Consider the following 15,809-nt stretch of genomic DNA (forward strand, 5'->3'; position numbering starts at 1 on the left):
GGGCAGCTTTGTTCAACTTTACTTGAAGGATGTTCAAAGTCTGCAGGCGAGCAGCCTGGCAGCAAGCAAAGGGAGGAACCCAGCCCTTCGTAAGGGCCGTACTATCCTGCAAGCACAGCAAGGCCCTGCCGCCTGTGTAAGGCTTCACCACGCAGGCCATGGCAGCTCATTTTGGTATCCTCCTGCACTTTGTCTGTGTCCTTCAACTCTTCTGGCATTTACTTGAAGCACAAGAAATGAGCTAAAAACGCCAGTGGCATCTGAGGTCACAGCCTGCGTGAGGTCCTAGGGCTGCTTCTAATGCCCCAGTGTGCTTACATCACTTCAGTGCTTTTATGCTGAGTATGGAAATAATTTGAATAACAGACTTAAGGAGCTCTACAGACAGACTTGCTCTGAGCAGAGCCTGCTGCCGGCCTGCAAAAGCAGCTCCATGCACATGATTTAATTCTGGGGATACCCCAAGTGTAAATCTGGAAATCGTTGGCCCTGAAGCACCAGGGCAAGGAGGTTCACGTCAGCATTATAGCCCCACTGGATAGCTGCTTTCCAGCGTCCCACTTCCAGCCCTTCGCTGACTGCTGCTGCTCAGGACTCGTGAAGAGTAGAGGTCTGTTGTGCATCTAAACACTGGCAGCAGTCAGATTGTTCCTCTCGAGCGTCAGCGTTACAGGATCAGCCATGTGAGCCAGCAGAGCTGCTGTCGTGCTCACAGCTGGAAGGGGGCTGCGGTGCCGGACTGTGTCCCACCAGGTGGAGCGAGGGGACGGCATGGCACAGCGAGCCCGCCTGAGAACCACCGCAGCAGGGAGATGAACGCAGGTCTTGCCAGCTAACCTCGGGGACCCCGAGACACACTGACAGACCCAGACCGTAATACGGCAAAGGGCTGGCGGTCAGCTGGCGAGGGCACAGAAACGTCCCCTCCCTGCTGAGCTCTCGCTGATCCCCAGCCTAAGCCACCAGCTGCAATTTTGGCGCAGGAAACACCACACTTGCCAGTCGTTTCCACTGCACGCCATCAACCGCTGTGGGTGTGCAGGAGCACCTTCGCCGAGACCTGCTCCTCCTCTCGCTGGGCACGGCTCCTGCCACGTACCCAGAGCAGCGACCACCAGCAGAGCCAGCGCACCTCTCCCCGGCCACCATGGCCACCCCGGCCACCCCTGCTGCCGTCCCAGCCCTGCTGCAGCCACCGCGCTCACCCCCTCCCAGGGGGCTGTTTTCTGCTCAGACCCAGCTCCTGGCTGCTCGTGCTCCAACCATGGTGAGTCAGATGTCACTGAACATAAAGCTCATCTGCAGTAAGCAAGGATATCGTGCAACAGTCTGCGTATGGTTCTGAACAAAGAATATGTTGTCGGTTTTTTTATTTATGGGGTATTAACATGGGAAAGCAGCTTAACGCCGACATAACTACTCCAAAAGCGTTTTGTTTAGTTCTCCCATCAAACTTAGTAAAATAATATAGGTATCAAAGTTAATTTATTATGAAGCCCACGGCACAACCAGAATTCTCAAAGGACATAACCTGCCAAACTCTTTCCAGAGCAGTTTCTACATTTCCAACAAGCTACATCCCTAGCACAAGCGAGCGAGCTGTGAACAACAAGCTGCAAGGGTACTCATCTCCCAGCTGCCTGTAAAATGCCAACTGGTCCCGCGGTCGATCAACAGCGTGTGGGACAGAGATACCCGATGGAGTTTCAGGCACAGCATGCACAGTGGCAAAGGATCCCATAATTCCCCGGCACAAAGTAGGGAAGCTCTGCTTCAGTAACTTGGGGCACACAAGGCATCCGTATGTTACCGAGTGGGGAAATACCAGAGAGGCGTTTACCTACAGGGTCTTCTCGGGCAGGGAAGAAGCTCTGAAGATGGCGTCCGAACAGAGCTGGGAGAAAAGCAACTTATCTCTAAAACCAGAGAGACCGAAGAAGGCAGAGCAGCTGTTTCTTGTTCAAGTGGCTGGACAGGCTCCGCAGCATCACGTCCCGGGGCTCCAAGCTGCAGCACAGCATTGGTAAACCGCATGCCCCAAGGGCCAAAAGATATGCATGCTTCCTAAAAGGGCACAGAGAAAGCAGTGGAGTGGTGGGACTTTGCAGAGCAGAGGGCTGCAGGGGAACCCCCCCTCTCCTGCCCAGCTGAGCACTGGCAGAGGTGTTTTAAAAAAAATCTCCAAACCCCTATAAAAATTCTTTTAAAAGTCTTTAAAAAACACAATATTCAGACTCTGCTGTACCAAAAAGAGGTATAAAGGGATTTTTGCAGCCCGCCATAAGGAAAGGCAAAACTTCACAGGCATGTATCAGCACTGTATTTCCAATAACTATTGTCCCAAGTTCTTCTCAAAACGACAGGAGGTTTACAATAACACTGTGACCCTGCTTATTGCAGGAGGGTTCCTCCCAGCTTTCCCTCAGAGAGATGAGAGAGAAATTATCCTCACTCAAAGATCATTACTGTGAGTTCACATAATCCCACTTTTAATCAAATGGTGATTTAAGTGTAAATTCCACTTCATGCTTTTAGGAAAACACTGGTGTAATATACACTGCTATTAAAACCTCATCCTCAAAAAAGATCATTACCACAGTTGCCATTTAACAAAGCAGGAAAAAAAAGAGTACAATTCAGAATTTAGGCAGATATTTCATCTATATCTCTTTCTTCAAAAAGATTAATTTTATATATTAGAATCTCAATATAGTAGTTACAGAGCCCCAAAAGGGAAAGTATGGCAGATAAAGCACACAGAGATATTTAAGCCTCAATTTTTTCCTTCTGGAAGATAAATATATACATGAATATTCTGCTAATATTCTTCCTTGAGTAATGTGTTTACAAGCAATTGCTTTGAAACCATCACTCCTGTGAAGTTTTAGGAACCTAATTCACTCCTCACTGGCAAAGACGTGAAAGTTGGAATATTGACAGGAACATCAAGAGAGTTGAAATTAATTAGCATAAAGTTCACATCAAGTACAAGGAAAGAAGTGAAATAAATCCACTCAGAAGTTTCAGTGCTCTCAGTAAAAGCCAAGACATTCAAACCACTGCTCGCACCAGGATGTGCTATTAGCTGCAGAGATGATAGGCCACTTCATCAGCTGGTGTATCATAGCCGTCATGATGATCTGGCTCATTATTCTTGCTAAATTATGCATGCATGATGAAGGGGGTCAGGAGTGAAATCAGAAATCATTCCAGTTCATCATGTGCCAGATCACTGGAAAATCTTCAATAGATACCGCAGGCAGGCAGCGCACAGGCTGTACAGTCAGGTGTTATCCATACAGAGAGATTTCCGTTTCACTTGTGATTACCCTGCTGGTTAATAGTAGGAAAGGATCAGAATGATTCAGCAGTGTCTTCTACAGTGAGCTAGAGAATTAAGAAGACCTCAGTGTTTATTCCACATCATCACAATGATCTGGAATTACCTGGCTTAGCGTAATCAGAAACGAGCAAATGCTCTGTGGCCCAGCAAAGCGTGATTCCTCCCTCTGAGCAGCAGCATGGCCATCTGCATCCACCTGGGCGCAAGCGGGAGGAGGACTGAATTCTGTCATTTAGCATCTTCACGTCAATGTGTGTGAAATGAAGGCACACAGTAATGCTGGGCTGGCTCCTCCTCTGCACAGCCCCAGTGGAGTGCGGGCAAAGCGTCAAAGATGGGTGCTGGAGGGAATAAAACCAAACAACCCATATATTATATATACATATGGGTTTGCGCCGACATATAAAAACGCACAAGCATTCAAACCCGAAACAGCCCGACAGACAGGCTCTTGATTCCCAGCCATCCTTCGCTTCCCACTGAGGGATGCAGGGATTTTCATACTAAACTGGATATTCTGGTTCCTCTGAAGATAAGCCAAAAAATAGATTTCAGGGCATTTGCTTATTTTAATTCATATGCAAGCCCATCCCACCATGGGATTTCCTCCTTTTGGAGATGGCTTATCTGGTTGGTGGCTGGGAAAGGACTGACCATTAAAAGGACTGACCCCCAGAGGAGCTGTTCCCAAAGGTCTGGGATGCGGTGGCTCCCAGCAGACCCCCCAGCAAAGGCAGGCACCCCTGGGTGCCCCAAGCAGGCCGGGTGGCAGGCCAGCCTCCAGCGCACGGCGAGTGATGCTGTCTCCTCCACTCCTATACGTGCCAAGCAGCCGCAGGCAGCTCAGCAGCCCACGTAGCTCGTGGCCTTGCAGGAGAAGAGCTGTGCTACCACCCATGCAGCCCTGGCCACCCGGCAGCTGTGCTAAAGAGAACCAAGGCCGGCAGGAGAGAGAGATCATTAGGGGTTTTTCCTCCATTTTCCAGCACAGAGAAACAAGACTGCACAGGCAGACTGTCCTAACACTGTCGATGCTCAGGTAAAGAACAAAACACGTTGATGGACCCCAGCAAAGACCGACCGGCAGCTAGCGGAAAGCCGTTTTGTTGCTTGCGGGGACTTTTCCCAGCCCGACAGGATGCTGGCAAAGTTGGTTTGCAAGCAGGCTTGCACGGCAGAAGCACCGTGACTAAATAAACGTGCTCACAGAGGTGAAACCATCAGCACTGGTAAACCACCACCGCATACCGGGCTGCTGCCATGGCGCAGGCTGACCGGAGTTTCGTCTGGTGGCACTGCCAATCTCACGCGATGCCCGAGGGCCAGAGCACAGGCTCGCTCGGCCCCCGGGAAACCTGCCAGCAGCCCCCGGAGCTCTGCTCACCCCTTGGGGATCCGGGACAGCAGCTAAGTGCTCTTTATCAGTGCTGGGAAGATACGATAGGATGAGAGCAGAACAACAAAAGCTCTGAGACATGATTTATGGAGGAAAAAAATGAGCTTAGAATTAGTTTCCAATGGCATTTAAGTTTCGGAGGCCAGCCAAGACTTCTTTTTTAAAAAAATCCACTTCACTGAAATACTCTTTTCTACAGGGACTTTTCTGTGTTGTGCTTAGATGGTGTTATAACAATAAACAGGCATCTTTGCCTTAAGGGACTGCAGATACTGCCAAAGCAGGCAGCATTTTAAACCTACAATAACCTTTAACTAATTGCAGAAGTCAAGCCAGACAGCCCAAAGAGGCACAGAGCTGGGACTTGGGCAGGCTGGGAGTGCGCTTCAAGGAAGAGTGACACAGCACGGGCTTTTACCCAGGCGCTGCTGCCAACTGGCTTACAGAGAAACTTTACATCACCGTAAAGCCCAGAAACTGCCTTCAAAAAACTAACCGGCTCCTTGAACGCCCATACAGTTAACAGTTTGTGAACTGAAGCCAACATGTGATTTCCCAGCCTCCCCGGCAAATTGTGGGGACCAAGAGGAGCGTGGAGATGCAGCCCCTGACACGGAGACAGATACTTCTTCTCCAAGGCACAGGGGATGCTTGGGAGGAACCTGCTTCAGATGAAGGGAAGGCTGACTGCAGCATGGCACACTTGCCAAAAAGTGTTAAAAGCTATGCCGGAAAGCAAGAAGGCAAGTGATTCTTTCCAATCAATTCTCCCCCTCCTCAGACAACAGAGGCTAGCAGAGAAGTGGGACGTGTTTGGGAAGCTGCTGAGCTTTGCTCGTTAGTTGCTCATTGCTTTTCACTGATGAAGATCAATGATAGCTCAGTGAGCATCAGCCCTGTTGTGGGGTTACTGGGCTAACGGCTCCAGTACAGCCACTGGAATATTTTAAGTGGGTCTGAAACCACGTTCCTACTCCAGGGATCAAAAGCCTGTGAGTAGGGTAATCCAAACAGGGGCATTAATGCAGATGCTTTTGGCAGAGCCCAGGAGCTGGCAGTGGTCACGGTCCAAGGCCACATGGCTGGGAGGAGACCTGGGCTCCTGTCGTGGTTTAACCCCAGCCAGCAACTAAGCACCACGCAGCCGCTCACTCACTTCTCCCCCACCCAGTGGGATGGGGGAGAGAATTGGGGAAAAAAAGTAAAACTCGTGGGTTGAAGTAAGAACAGTTTAATAGGACAGAAAGGGAGAAAATAACAATGATGATAATGACAATAATAAAAGAATTGGAATATACAAAATAAATTATGCACAATGCAATTGCTCACCGCTTGCTGACCGATGGCCAGTTAGTTCCTGAACAGCGATCCCCCCCCCAGGCCAACTCCCCCCAGTTTATATACTAGATGTGATGTCCCATGGTATGGAATACCCCTTTGGCTAGTTTGGGTCAGCTGCCCTGGCTGTGTCCCCTCCCAACTTCTTGGGCCCCTCCAGCCTTCTTGCTGGCTGGGCATGAGAAGCTGAAAAATCCCTGACTTAGTATAACCACTACTTAGCAACAACTGAAAACATCAGTGTGTTATCAACATTCTTCTCATACTAAATCAAAAACATAACACTGTACCAGCTACTAGAAAGAAAATTAACTCTGTCCCAGCCAAAACCAGGACAGCTCCCTTCAGGGGCCATACAGCAGCACTCTGGTGAGAGCATGGCACAAAGCCTGACCCACTCCAAGCCTTCCCAAAGCCTTCGGGGGGCTGTGAACTGAGGCCCTTTTGCCTGGCCCACATCCTAGAGCAGCTCAGGCAGTTTATTTTAAACTGAGTCAATTTTTAGAGTTACTGTTTATGAGCCAACAGGATTTAATTTGAAATCCTACATTGTTTTTTAAAAAATAATTAATTTAAGAGCACCCTCCCCCCAGCCTGGTCCATAAAGCTTTCCCTCGAGATGCTCAATTGAAAGGATCTGGAACTCATCACAGTACCATCTGCCTCTCTCCGAAGAGTGATCAATCATCCTGAGAGTTTAAACACCCACAGTGCCTTAATCTGTTATAGTGTTTAAATCAACCTATTTTAAACAGTGAAAGGGAGGGCACGCTGTCCCCTCATGGCACAGCGGTCAAGCCCCAGCTTCCATCCATGCCTGCCAAGCTATAAAACACCAACGTTTCCTAATTTTTACAGTCAGTGCTAAGACAGAGATCCTTCTTCTCAGGGAAGACGCACGGACAGAAACGGAGAGCTACCTGGGACACCAGCTCATACATCGCCCTGGAACAGGGCTGAGGGAGCGGTGTGCATCCCAGTGCATGGGCCTGAGGAGGGATGAGCACTCCCCAAACCTGCTTTCCTTCTGCCCACACGCAAACTTTGCCTGGAAGTAGAGAGGAGCAAAACTAACGCCTCATCCTACCATGGTTAACATCAGGGGTGCACGAAGGGCTCCTTCTCCACAAACTACAGGTAAATTCAGAAGTCAGCGGAAACCAAACAGTTACTGATGGCTCCATTCCCCTCTGCTAGGAGGAGGCGAAAGGCCAGGCCAGACCTACAAGACAGCTTTATCCATCCCAGAGCAACACTCATCAATCAACAGATCAAGTACATAGCGATTACTTTTCACTTGTGCTGTCTGCAAGCTTCGGAATTGCACAAAGTGGGTGTTTTGGTCCACATCAAATCACTGCCTGAGAACAAGAGTGGCCCCTGATGCTCCTGAGGTCAGCTTCGCCCTGCCCTGCGATGGCTCGGCGCACAGGCTGGGTGCTGCCAAAGAAGGTGGCGGGGGCCACAGCTCCGGTCCCCTCGGGTCCCCGCTGTCCAGTACAGCCCTGGGTGTCCATGAGGCATCACCTGGCCTTTCTGGGATCGGGTTGTACAGAGAGACCAAGGGACCCGAAAGAGCTTGCCAGGAGAGCAACAACCAGCCTTTCAAATCCTGCTAGAGTCACTGTCAACAGCAGCACTTTGCTTCTACGGTTTGGATTTAGGACACACCAGTGCAAGCCATCAGTGCCGGTACTGTTATATGAAATACTGGGGGGAAAAAAACAGTACAAAGCATTTACTATCTTTCTGTTTCTAGCAGATGAGTAGGCAGTCCATTAAGAGAGTGGAATTGAATGTAGGGTTTCTTATAACAACCTGGGATGAGACATGCTGTCATCATTGGCTTAGAACAAGTCCTGCTCAAAAATCACTGTTTGTCCAGATTGGCAACAAACTGTTTGTTTTCTTAGACAAGAACACTGGGTAGTCCACTAGTTTGTGATTCATTCTCCACCACAAAGTTCTCCACCCCAAGTTTCTCCAACAGACGGCTATTTGTTGACCTGCTAAACCTTTTCTTAGCTTACGTGGAGACACCAGCCATCTTCATTGTGCTCATCTTCATCTACAGGGAGAAACACGGGGCAGCTGAGGGTTCTGTTCATCACTTTGCAGGTCAAGCTCCTGGATGTGACCCTCCTGCGTTGGAAACAAGCTGTAGCCATGAAGGTTGCAATTCTGGAAAACACATGGTGGTTCAAAAAAAGCACATACATCCCACACCCAAAATTGTCTCTATTGGAGCTTAATAGAAAAGGAAGTAATTTAAAGTGCTGTTTGGTATGCATATGCAATATCTAAGAGTTTAAGGACTCCCTATATGGGTGAAGAATAATTCAGGTATGCTTACATACCCAGACCTTGCAGAGGCTACAGAGCAGCCTTCCACTGACTCTGCTGAGCCTTGTTACAATAGGGGGCAAAAGATGAGAATATGGTGGCCAGGAGAGGGGGTAGAATCAAGTGGAAATATTTGAGGATTTGAGAGATGAGTATGTGAATTAGGGGAGTTATAGGAGAAATTTAGGCATTGAAGTTTTGCACTAAAATATACTGGGTTTTCACTGTGCATGTCCAGGAAGCACCTACAGGTTGAACAATTGTCAAAGGGACACCAAGCCGTACTATCACTTCAAAGAGGCCACAGTAGGCACCACAGGATAAGTGAAAACAGAACAAATCTGACAGATGCCCTACATTTATGGATTAAAAGAGAAATTTCCCTGACAAGCTCTGAGCCCAAGCCAACCGCACTGTGTTGCTGTATGCTAACTAGGAGGCAACGGAGGCATGAAATGCAACGTCTGTCCCAGACCTTTTCCCTCTCAATCCAGCTGAGGATCTCTCAGTCCTGGCCATTAGGCAGATCAGACTGTAACAGAGATGAATCCAAGTCTGGGTATGGATCCTCCTTCAGAGCCACTTCCACCAGCCAGAGCATTGCTGGGTGAAAAAGGATTTTTGGAAACACTTACCTGCGTGATTACTCATTGTCACTGGGAGCCAAAGGCGGTGTTTGTCTCCATGCCAGCAGCCAACCAGCTCCACTATTCTCAGCTAGAAACGAGAAGGAAGGACCACGAGACCTGCTGCCTCTCTGGACTTCACCTGCAGGCCCATGGAGCTCGCCCTGGAGACAGATTTCGTGACGAAAAGGGCTTTCTTTAGGTAACAAAGCCACATTGGGATCAGTCAAGACTGATAAATAAAAGCCACGGCAAGTCATCCCTAAATCAAAAATATAGTTACAGCATGTGCTTTGGGAAAGAGCACAAAGGGCCAAAACTTAATTTTCCTTAAGTCAGCACATAAAATCATTGGCTAATGTCTGAAACACAGCTGCCTCTGTGATGCCCACTGAGATTTCACTGGAGAAGAGAGGGAGAGAAATGTATTCAAGACGTAATGCAAGTAGCATGAGCTAAGCTTTTAATTCTCTTTTTCCCCATCCCCAGGTTTCACTCCAGTGTCACTCACAATGCTGGGTTTTTAGGGATGTCTACATCTGATGCATTTTCAAAGCCCAGAAGTGAACAGCGCTCAAAATACAGTGCGAGCCACTTGAGAACCTCTTTCCAATATTTATACGAACAACCTCAGAGCTTTGAAAACATCTCAAAGCCCCTGTGTCCCACAGAGGCCCTCCATCACACCCGTGAGCTTTGGGTTTGGCCCAGAGCACAGGAAAAGCCTGAACTTGTGAAAGAGAGGTTAGTCAGATTTGACTAAACATCTGGTCATCGTCAGTATGGAGAGCAGCACTCCAAGATGGGTGTTTATGATATTGGCCCTGAACAATTGCTATTTCTTACGAAATGGAGAATTTAACAGTTTGCTGTATACAAGGCTGTTTATTGGCTCCTGTTATTGTTTCCATCAGTTTCCTTTTCCAACACCCAGCTTGCAGAAGAAGCACTAATCACATCCAGCAGACACCTCCCCAGACATCCACCGCGTACTCTACTCTGTCAGCAGCAGTTGCACTGCGGTCTGCCCCACAGAGACAGCTCTGCCATGGGCTGGGAACCGTCTTGCCATGCATCCTCGCTGCTCCAGGGTCTGTCCGGGCTGTTTGCAGCACACTCAGATCAGCTCCATGGGATTAAAGAAAATACCCGGTTCCAATCGCAATGATAATGCTTACAGAGTTTGCAATTATAAAGAAAATGTAGGCCAGCAATTGCGAACTTGACTCTGCTTGGCAGCAGGGACTCCCTAGCACCTTCTGAAACCCAGCCGCTCTCATCAGAGGTGCCTTCTTTGAGGCAGCCAAGTTGCAAAAACGTTGGCCAGAAATGTGTGAATTAGTCAGTAACTCTGTGAGTAACAGGAAGGGAGATATAACGACCCAGACGACTGCTGCCTAGTCACACCGGCTGCAGAGCTCTGCAGAAAATGTTAGGAGCATTATTCATCCTGCCACTCACTGGGGAAATACACTTTCACTGCAAGGCTCTGGGGGACTGCGTCCAACTCTCTGTGCCACGTCCATAGAGCACCCACGCTGGGGACCCCTCACGTACCGCCACGGGACAAATGGAGAACGGGAGCTATCCTGATGCTGTGTCACCACACGTTCCCAAAGCCCCTAGGAAGAGGTGATCTCCAGGTCTTCTTTGGAGAGATAGAGAGGATTATTGAATGAAACTGCACGGGGTGGCATCCCCCGAAACCCAGCTGTTCTCAGTAAGACAGCAACCCCACCAACGGCCAGTACGTACGTGCAGCGCAGCACCCTGTCGCAGTCTCCAGGCGAATTCAGCCCACATCAACATCGCTCCGGAGCAGGGAGCCCCATGCGGCGCTGGCCGGGCTGGGGTCCCTCAGCCATGGAGATGCAAGCAGAGCCCTCCATCAGACCTCGTTTAGGTAACCGCATGGTGCAGATCCTACTACCCCATGCAGACTGCAAGAGCCAAGCATACCCAAACCTTGCAGAGGGAGATGCATAGGCTTACCTGTGTCTCTGAACAGCCTTGTGCACGTCGGGGTCCTTCACACACTTTGCACTGTGCTTGGAGGGATTCAGAGCAGGAACACTTGAGCATGCACTTTCCTGAACAAAGGTCGCAGCTCCAGATTGTTTCTCTGTGTTCAAACAATCAGGTTAATAAATCAAAATAAGCTCTCAGAAGATTCATGTTCAAAAAGGATTAAAAACATTAGGGTTTTTGCCAGAAATAGTAGACCCAGATACAGGGTTTGACCCCTGTTTTGCCAAGCACACAGAAAACATCTGCACAGTCAAGCAAAACTACGTAGCAAATTGGATCAAGATGATTCTGACCACATTTGTGGGTTCCTGAGATCCTTTGTTCAGACGGAAAATAAGCAAATTAATACGCAAGTCTTACAAAGTTTGGATATGCATCAATTTATAGGGGGGCTTTTATGCCTCTAGATAAACACTTTGCAGATTGCTTTGTTTAAAAGAGCACAAGACAAAGAATAGGAGCATTTCCACAGCACAGTGCGAAGTTCACTATTGTCTGTAAGTTAGATTCAATGCACAAATACAATAAAAATGAAGTCATGAAGTATTTTATTCAACAACATTCTAAGAATAATTCAGTAGGAATGATAAAATAGCAAGTTTATGCTTGTTCAGCACTAGCGAATAAAATTTCAATATTCACCCATCACATAGCAATATCACCAGCAAATCAGAGCCCTGTTAAAGGAAGAACTTTACAAACATATAGCAGAAGACCCAGTTCTTCTGGGTCAAAACAGTGACAAAAGCACACTGGAGCCTGGCTGATTTAGGCAATAAAGTCACCTATAGCAAATCCCAGTTAAACTAGGCATCTCCACCGAAGGCTGTCTCATCAGTGTCTTTACCCAGCTAGATCCCTGTCACTCCAACATTCCAGGTGGATATTTCCAGCTCTTGGATCAAACCAAGAGCTTTGGAGTAAGTTGCTGCATATGCCATAACTCTGATTCAGAGGTAATGAGCATCACACCCTCTGAACCTGGGCTAAGAGAAACGGTATTTGTTTGCCTTGTACAAACGTCTGACCTCTACGTAACCCAGATGAGGGTTTAAAAGGCACAACCATATCTCATTTAACATTTCCATCACTCACTCTCAGCTCTTTGCCTTCACGAATGGCCCGTTCCAGCTTCACTGCTTGAGTGCGATCCCCGCGGAGCACGTCGCTGCGGGCAGCTCTCCCAGGGAGCTTCTCCAGCCAGCGAGGAGGAACCGCTGGCTGCTGCTGACAGCAGAGGCTTTTGAAAGATGATGGGCTAAATTCAATTGTTGTTGCTGAGGTTGTGCCACTGAGATCTTATCACCCTGGGAAACACACATGGAAGAGATTTCAACAAATATGGACACAGAAAGCAGAGCAGAACATTACATTTAAAACTACACCCATTAAAAAAAGTCTTGCAATGCCTTGTCTCCTGATAAATACCGAGTCTCCAGTGATGTCCTTTGCATCCAAGTCCTATAGAGGAGGGACGGCCTGTCCACCAGCTAGACTAGCAAAGGACACGGGCAAAACAGAGGGTGTGGGTTCAAGCTGTCACTGAAAACTCCTAATTTGAGTGTTTATTTATACAACCAACGATCTCCTGGGAAGAGCAGTACTCTGGATCTACCTTTCTTTTGGTACTGTGATGACACAGGCTAAGCCACTTTGAAATTGTGTGAGATGATTGTCCCATGTTTTAACTGGAACACTATCATAACTTTTTATTTCTTAGCTTCTAGTTCTCAGTCAGGAACACTTCTTACAGCACTGGGCCACCTTCCAGGCATAACATCTACCAAAGGCACTAAGTATGTCCTAGTTTTTCTCAGAATACAGCCCAGAGCAAAATGACTACAATACAGCAAGTGCAGAAGAGAACCAGCAGCAAGGAGGTCAAATGGTAATTAAAACCAAAGCAAAAAAAGAGCAAACCAAAACTGCCTAATCTATGACCCCAGGAGAAAACTGTTGCAAACAACAAACAAAATCAGTTGCAGTAATGCTTTGCAGAACCAGCAGTGCAACATGTGAGTGGGGGCAGCCCCAGTATTCCCAATACCCAATGCTGCTGGATCAGCATCTGTTTTCTGTCACCAACAGTAGGAGCCTGGGAATGAGCACTCCTTGCCTGCACGCCGAGGAGAGCACCCACGGGTGGATGTGGCGCTTCCTCAGCACCAGAGTGCCTGAAGGAGGAGGCAGGCCTACTGCAGTTCTACAACTGCTAAAAGGCAACATCAACACTACATTAGCTGACTGACCTCAACCCACAAGAGATGATCACAGCAAAGGTATCTTAGGGTCGGGTCTACCTCCCCAGTATCCAAATCACTGTACAGTACACAACTGTAACAAGCGCTTCTTGACTAGGGGAAAGGTGAAAACTCTAAGTGCTGTTAGAACTTAATTTCCAAGCACAATCAATGCTCCTGCCAAAGCAGGACCATCCACTCCCCAGGATCTTGCAGCAGCCTGTAGTAATAAGCACCTCCAAAGGCAGGAAAAAGATGGAACTACTTCCATTAATACACGTAAACACGTACGGAGCATGCAGATAAAAACATTCCTGAGTTATTTCTGATCCCACCATTCACATCCTTCTGAGATACCATGTTGTCTGGGAATGCCCAGATTCACCAAGAATTCCTTTAACTGTAGTCTAGCGGACCTCCCAACTCCTACTTTAGGTGGAAGAAAGATGCACTAAATAGCTCATCATTCCTCCAAACAAGAAGGACTTCTTCACTGTCATCCAAAAGCCGCTTCTCCTCTTACAAATACGAATCCTTCTTTTCCTTCTGACCAGCACTGACCAACCTTCACGGAGCTGGTCTCGGCCCCACGCATCCCTGACTGAAGGCAACATCATCATCTCACCATCCGACAAAGAGGAATTATAAAGGCTGAAACAGGGAGTGATGGTACAGCATAAGAAAACAGAGAAACCAGCCTGAGCACCTAAGAACACTGCAGTTTGCATTTATGCCATACATCTGCATTTGTCCTCTTCCTAATTCTTCTCATCCTTCTTTCCAAACAATAATGGGGATTTTTTCAAATATCAGACATAGGGTTCAGACCTCTGGATGCCTATTCAGGTGTAAAGTCTTGGCATACTGTTGAATTTACGTTAAGCCAGCTCATTACCACTGAACAATAGCCAGTGAATTGGCTATTGTTCAAAGAAATCACTTATCAAGGCCATGCCCAATAAAAACAAACTGTTAGTGCAAAGTTTTGTAGCGTATGAAAGGAGTATTAAGGTAGAAGGATGTTGTTGCAGTTAATGTGTAAGATTAAGAGATGTGAGATCTGTTTTTTATTAAAGGGACTCTCCCTGTGATGTTGGCCAAGCTGTATAAAATCCCTTTATTTTCATTTCCCTCTGAATAAAACGGGAATATTACTATTTTCCTACCCAGTGGAGAGGTTTAGATTACTTCGGCCCTAATGCTCACAATGCCCACCAAGAAAACGTCTATGAAGCACGAGGTGAAAGAAAAAACAACTCAACCAACCACATCTGATTGACTGAATTTTTAAACTCAAATTAATTGACTTTCATCCAACTTCCAAAACCCAAACCGACTACACACCATTAGGCTAAGAATAAGCATGAGAAATGACACTCTACAGGGTAATTTTCTGGAGAGGCTGGAAGCCCCAGGAGAGGGGCTGGGGACGACAGCACCTCCTCAACCGTGACCACACGGCTGCGCCTATGACAATCTCATCAATTTTGCGCCGCTGCACAGCATCCCAGGGGCAGCTGGAGCCTGGGGCACGCTCCGCGTCCCCACCAGCTATTACGCTCCTGCCCTGCACACCCACGCACGTGCTGGGTTTCGAGGCATTAAATTGCATTTATGCAGCTGAGACCTCCACAGTCCCGCAGAGGTAACCAAGTTTTAACTTGCCGCCTCTTTGGAGCAAGCTGGCACGTTGCATATTTTTCAGCAAGATGAGTGGCTTTTCAGTCTCAATGCTGGATGAGTTAGGGGGTTCTGAGGAAATGCCGAGCCCAAGTCTGAGCTCTGCAAGCTGCAGATGTGCAGGAGCTGGGCACAGCTTGGCTGGGAAGGGACATGACCACTTTGCTGACACCTTGCTGAGCTGAAGGGCAGTCGCATCCAGGGCTTCATTTCCCACATTTCTGGGGAAATTACTGTGCTGCCTCCTACATGCTTTGCAAAAGGATATAGCACAGAGCCACACTGCCTCCAGAGCCTGATCCTGTGCTCGGCTCCGACATGTCGCAGTTGGAACTGCTACCCACCGCTGTGAGAAATGGCTTTCGGTCATAAAAAAAAAAGAAAAAAAAAATCGCTTCAAACTTGGCAAAGCCTCGTAGGAAATTTTCAAGGAGGCCTGTTTCTCCCACACATCCTCTGCCTTAGCAAGGTTATTCTTATTATTACAATTTAAGATTACAGACAAATGGCTTTTAGAACGTACAACGGGTGACTGCTTTGGCTTTTAAAAATTGGCCAAGATGTTGTAGATGCTAAACGGGGCTGCTGCATGCCCATAACATCTCCTTTCCCATTACCATCAGCAACACCATGCGATCCTCTGTAAAGTAAAAACACATGCTGGAGCGTTAATGATAATAGATGGATAGGCTGAGGCTGCCAACGTGCATTTCTGTGTGTAGGTCAAGCAAGACGGAACACAAAGGAGGAACATATAGAACAAACGCTCTCACATAATCACCCTCCAAGCAGTAACTGCATATTGAATCAAAACC

General features: G+C 47.8%; 1 long non-coding RNA gene across 1 annotated transcript in view; it reads right to left on the reverse strand.

Moving 5' to 3' along the window:
• Positions 1-10,910, reverse strand: part of LOC138686840 (uncharacterized) — a 35,626-nt gene extending 24,716 nt beyond the window's left edge. Inside the window, exons 1-2 of the long non-coding RNA XR_011326146.1 lie at positions 10,802-10,910; positions 8,108-8,219 (exon numbers count right to left, since the gene is read on the reverse strand). This is a non-coding gene — a long non-coding RNA (uncharacterized lncRNA). The remainder of the gene's footprint in view (positions 1-8,107; positions 8,220-10,801) is intronic.
• Positions 10,911-15,809: the final 4,899 nt, after the last annotated feature.

The sequence above is a fragment of the Haliaeetus albicilla genome, chromosome 9, assembly GCF_947461875.1.
Source record: "Haliaeetus albicilla chromosome 9, bHalAlb1.1, whole genome shotgun sequence".
Classification (NCBI taxonomy): Eukaryota; Metazoa; Chordata; class Aves; order Accipitriformes; family Accipitridae; genus Haliaeetus; species Haliaeetus albicilla.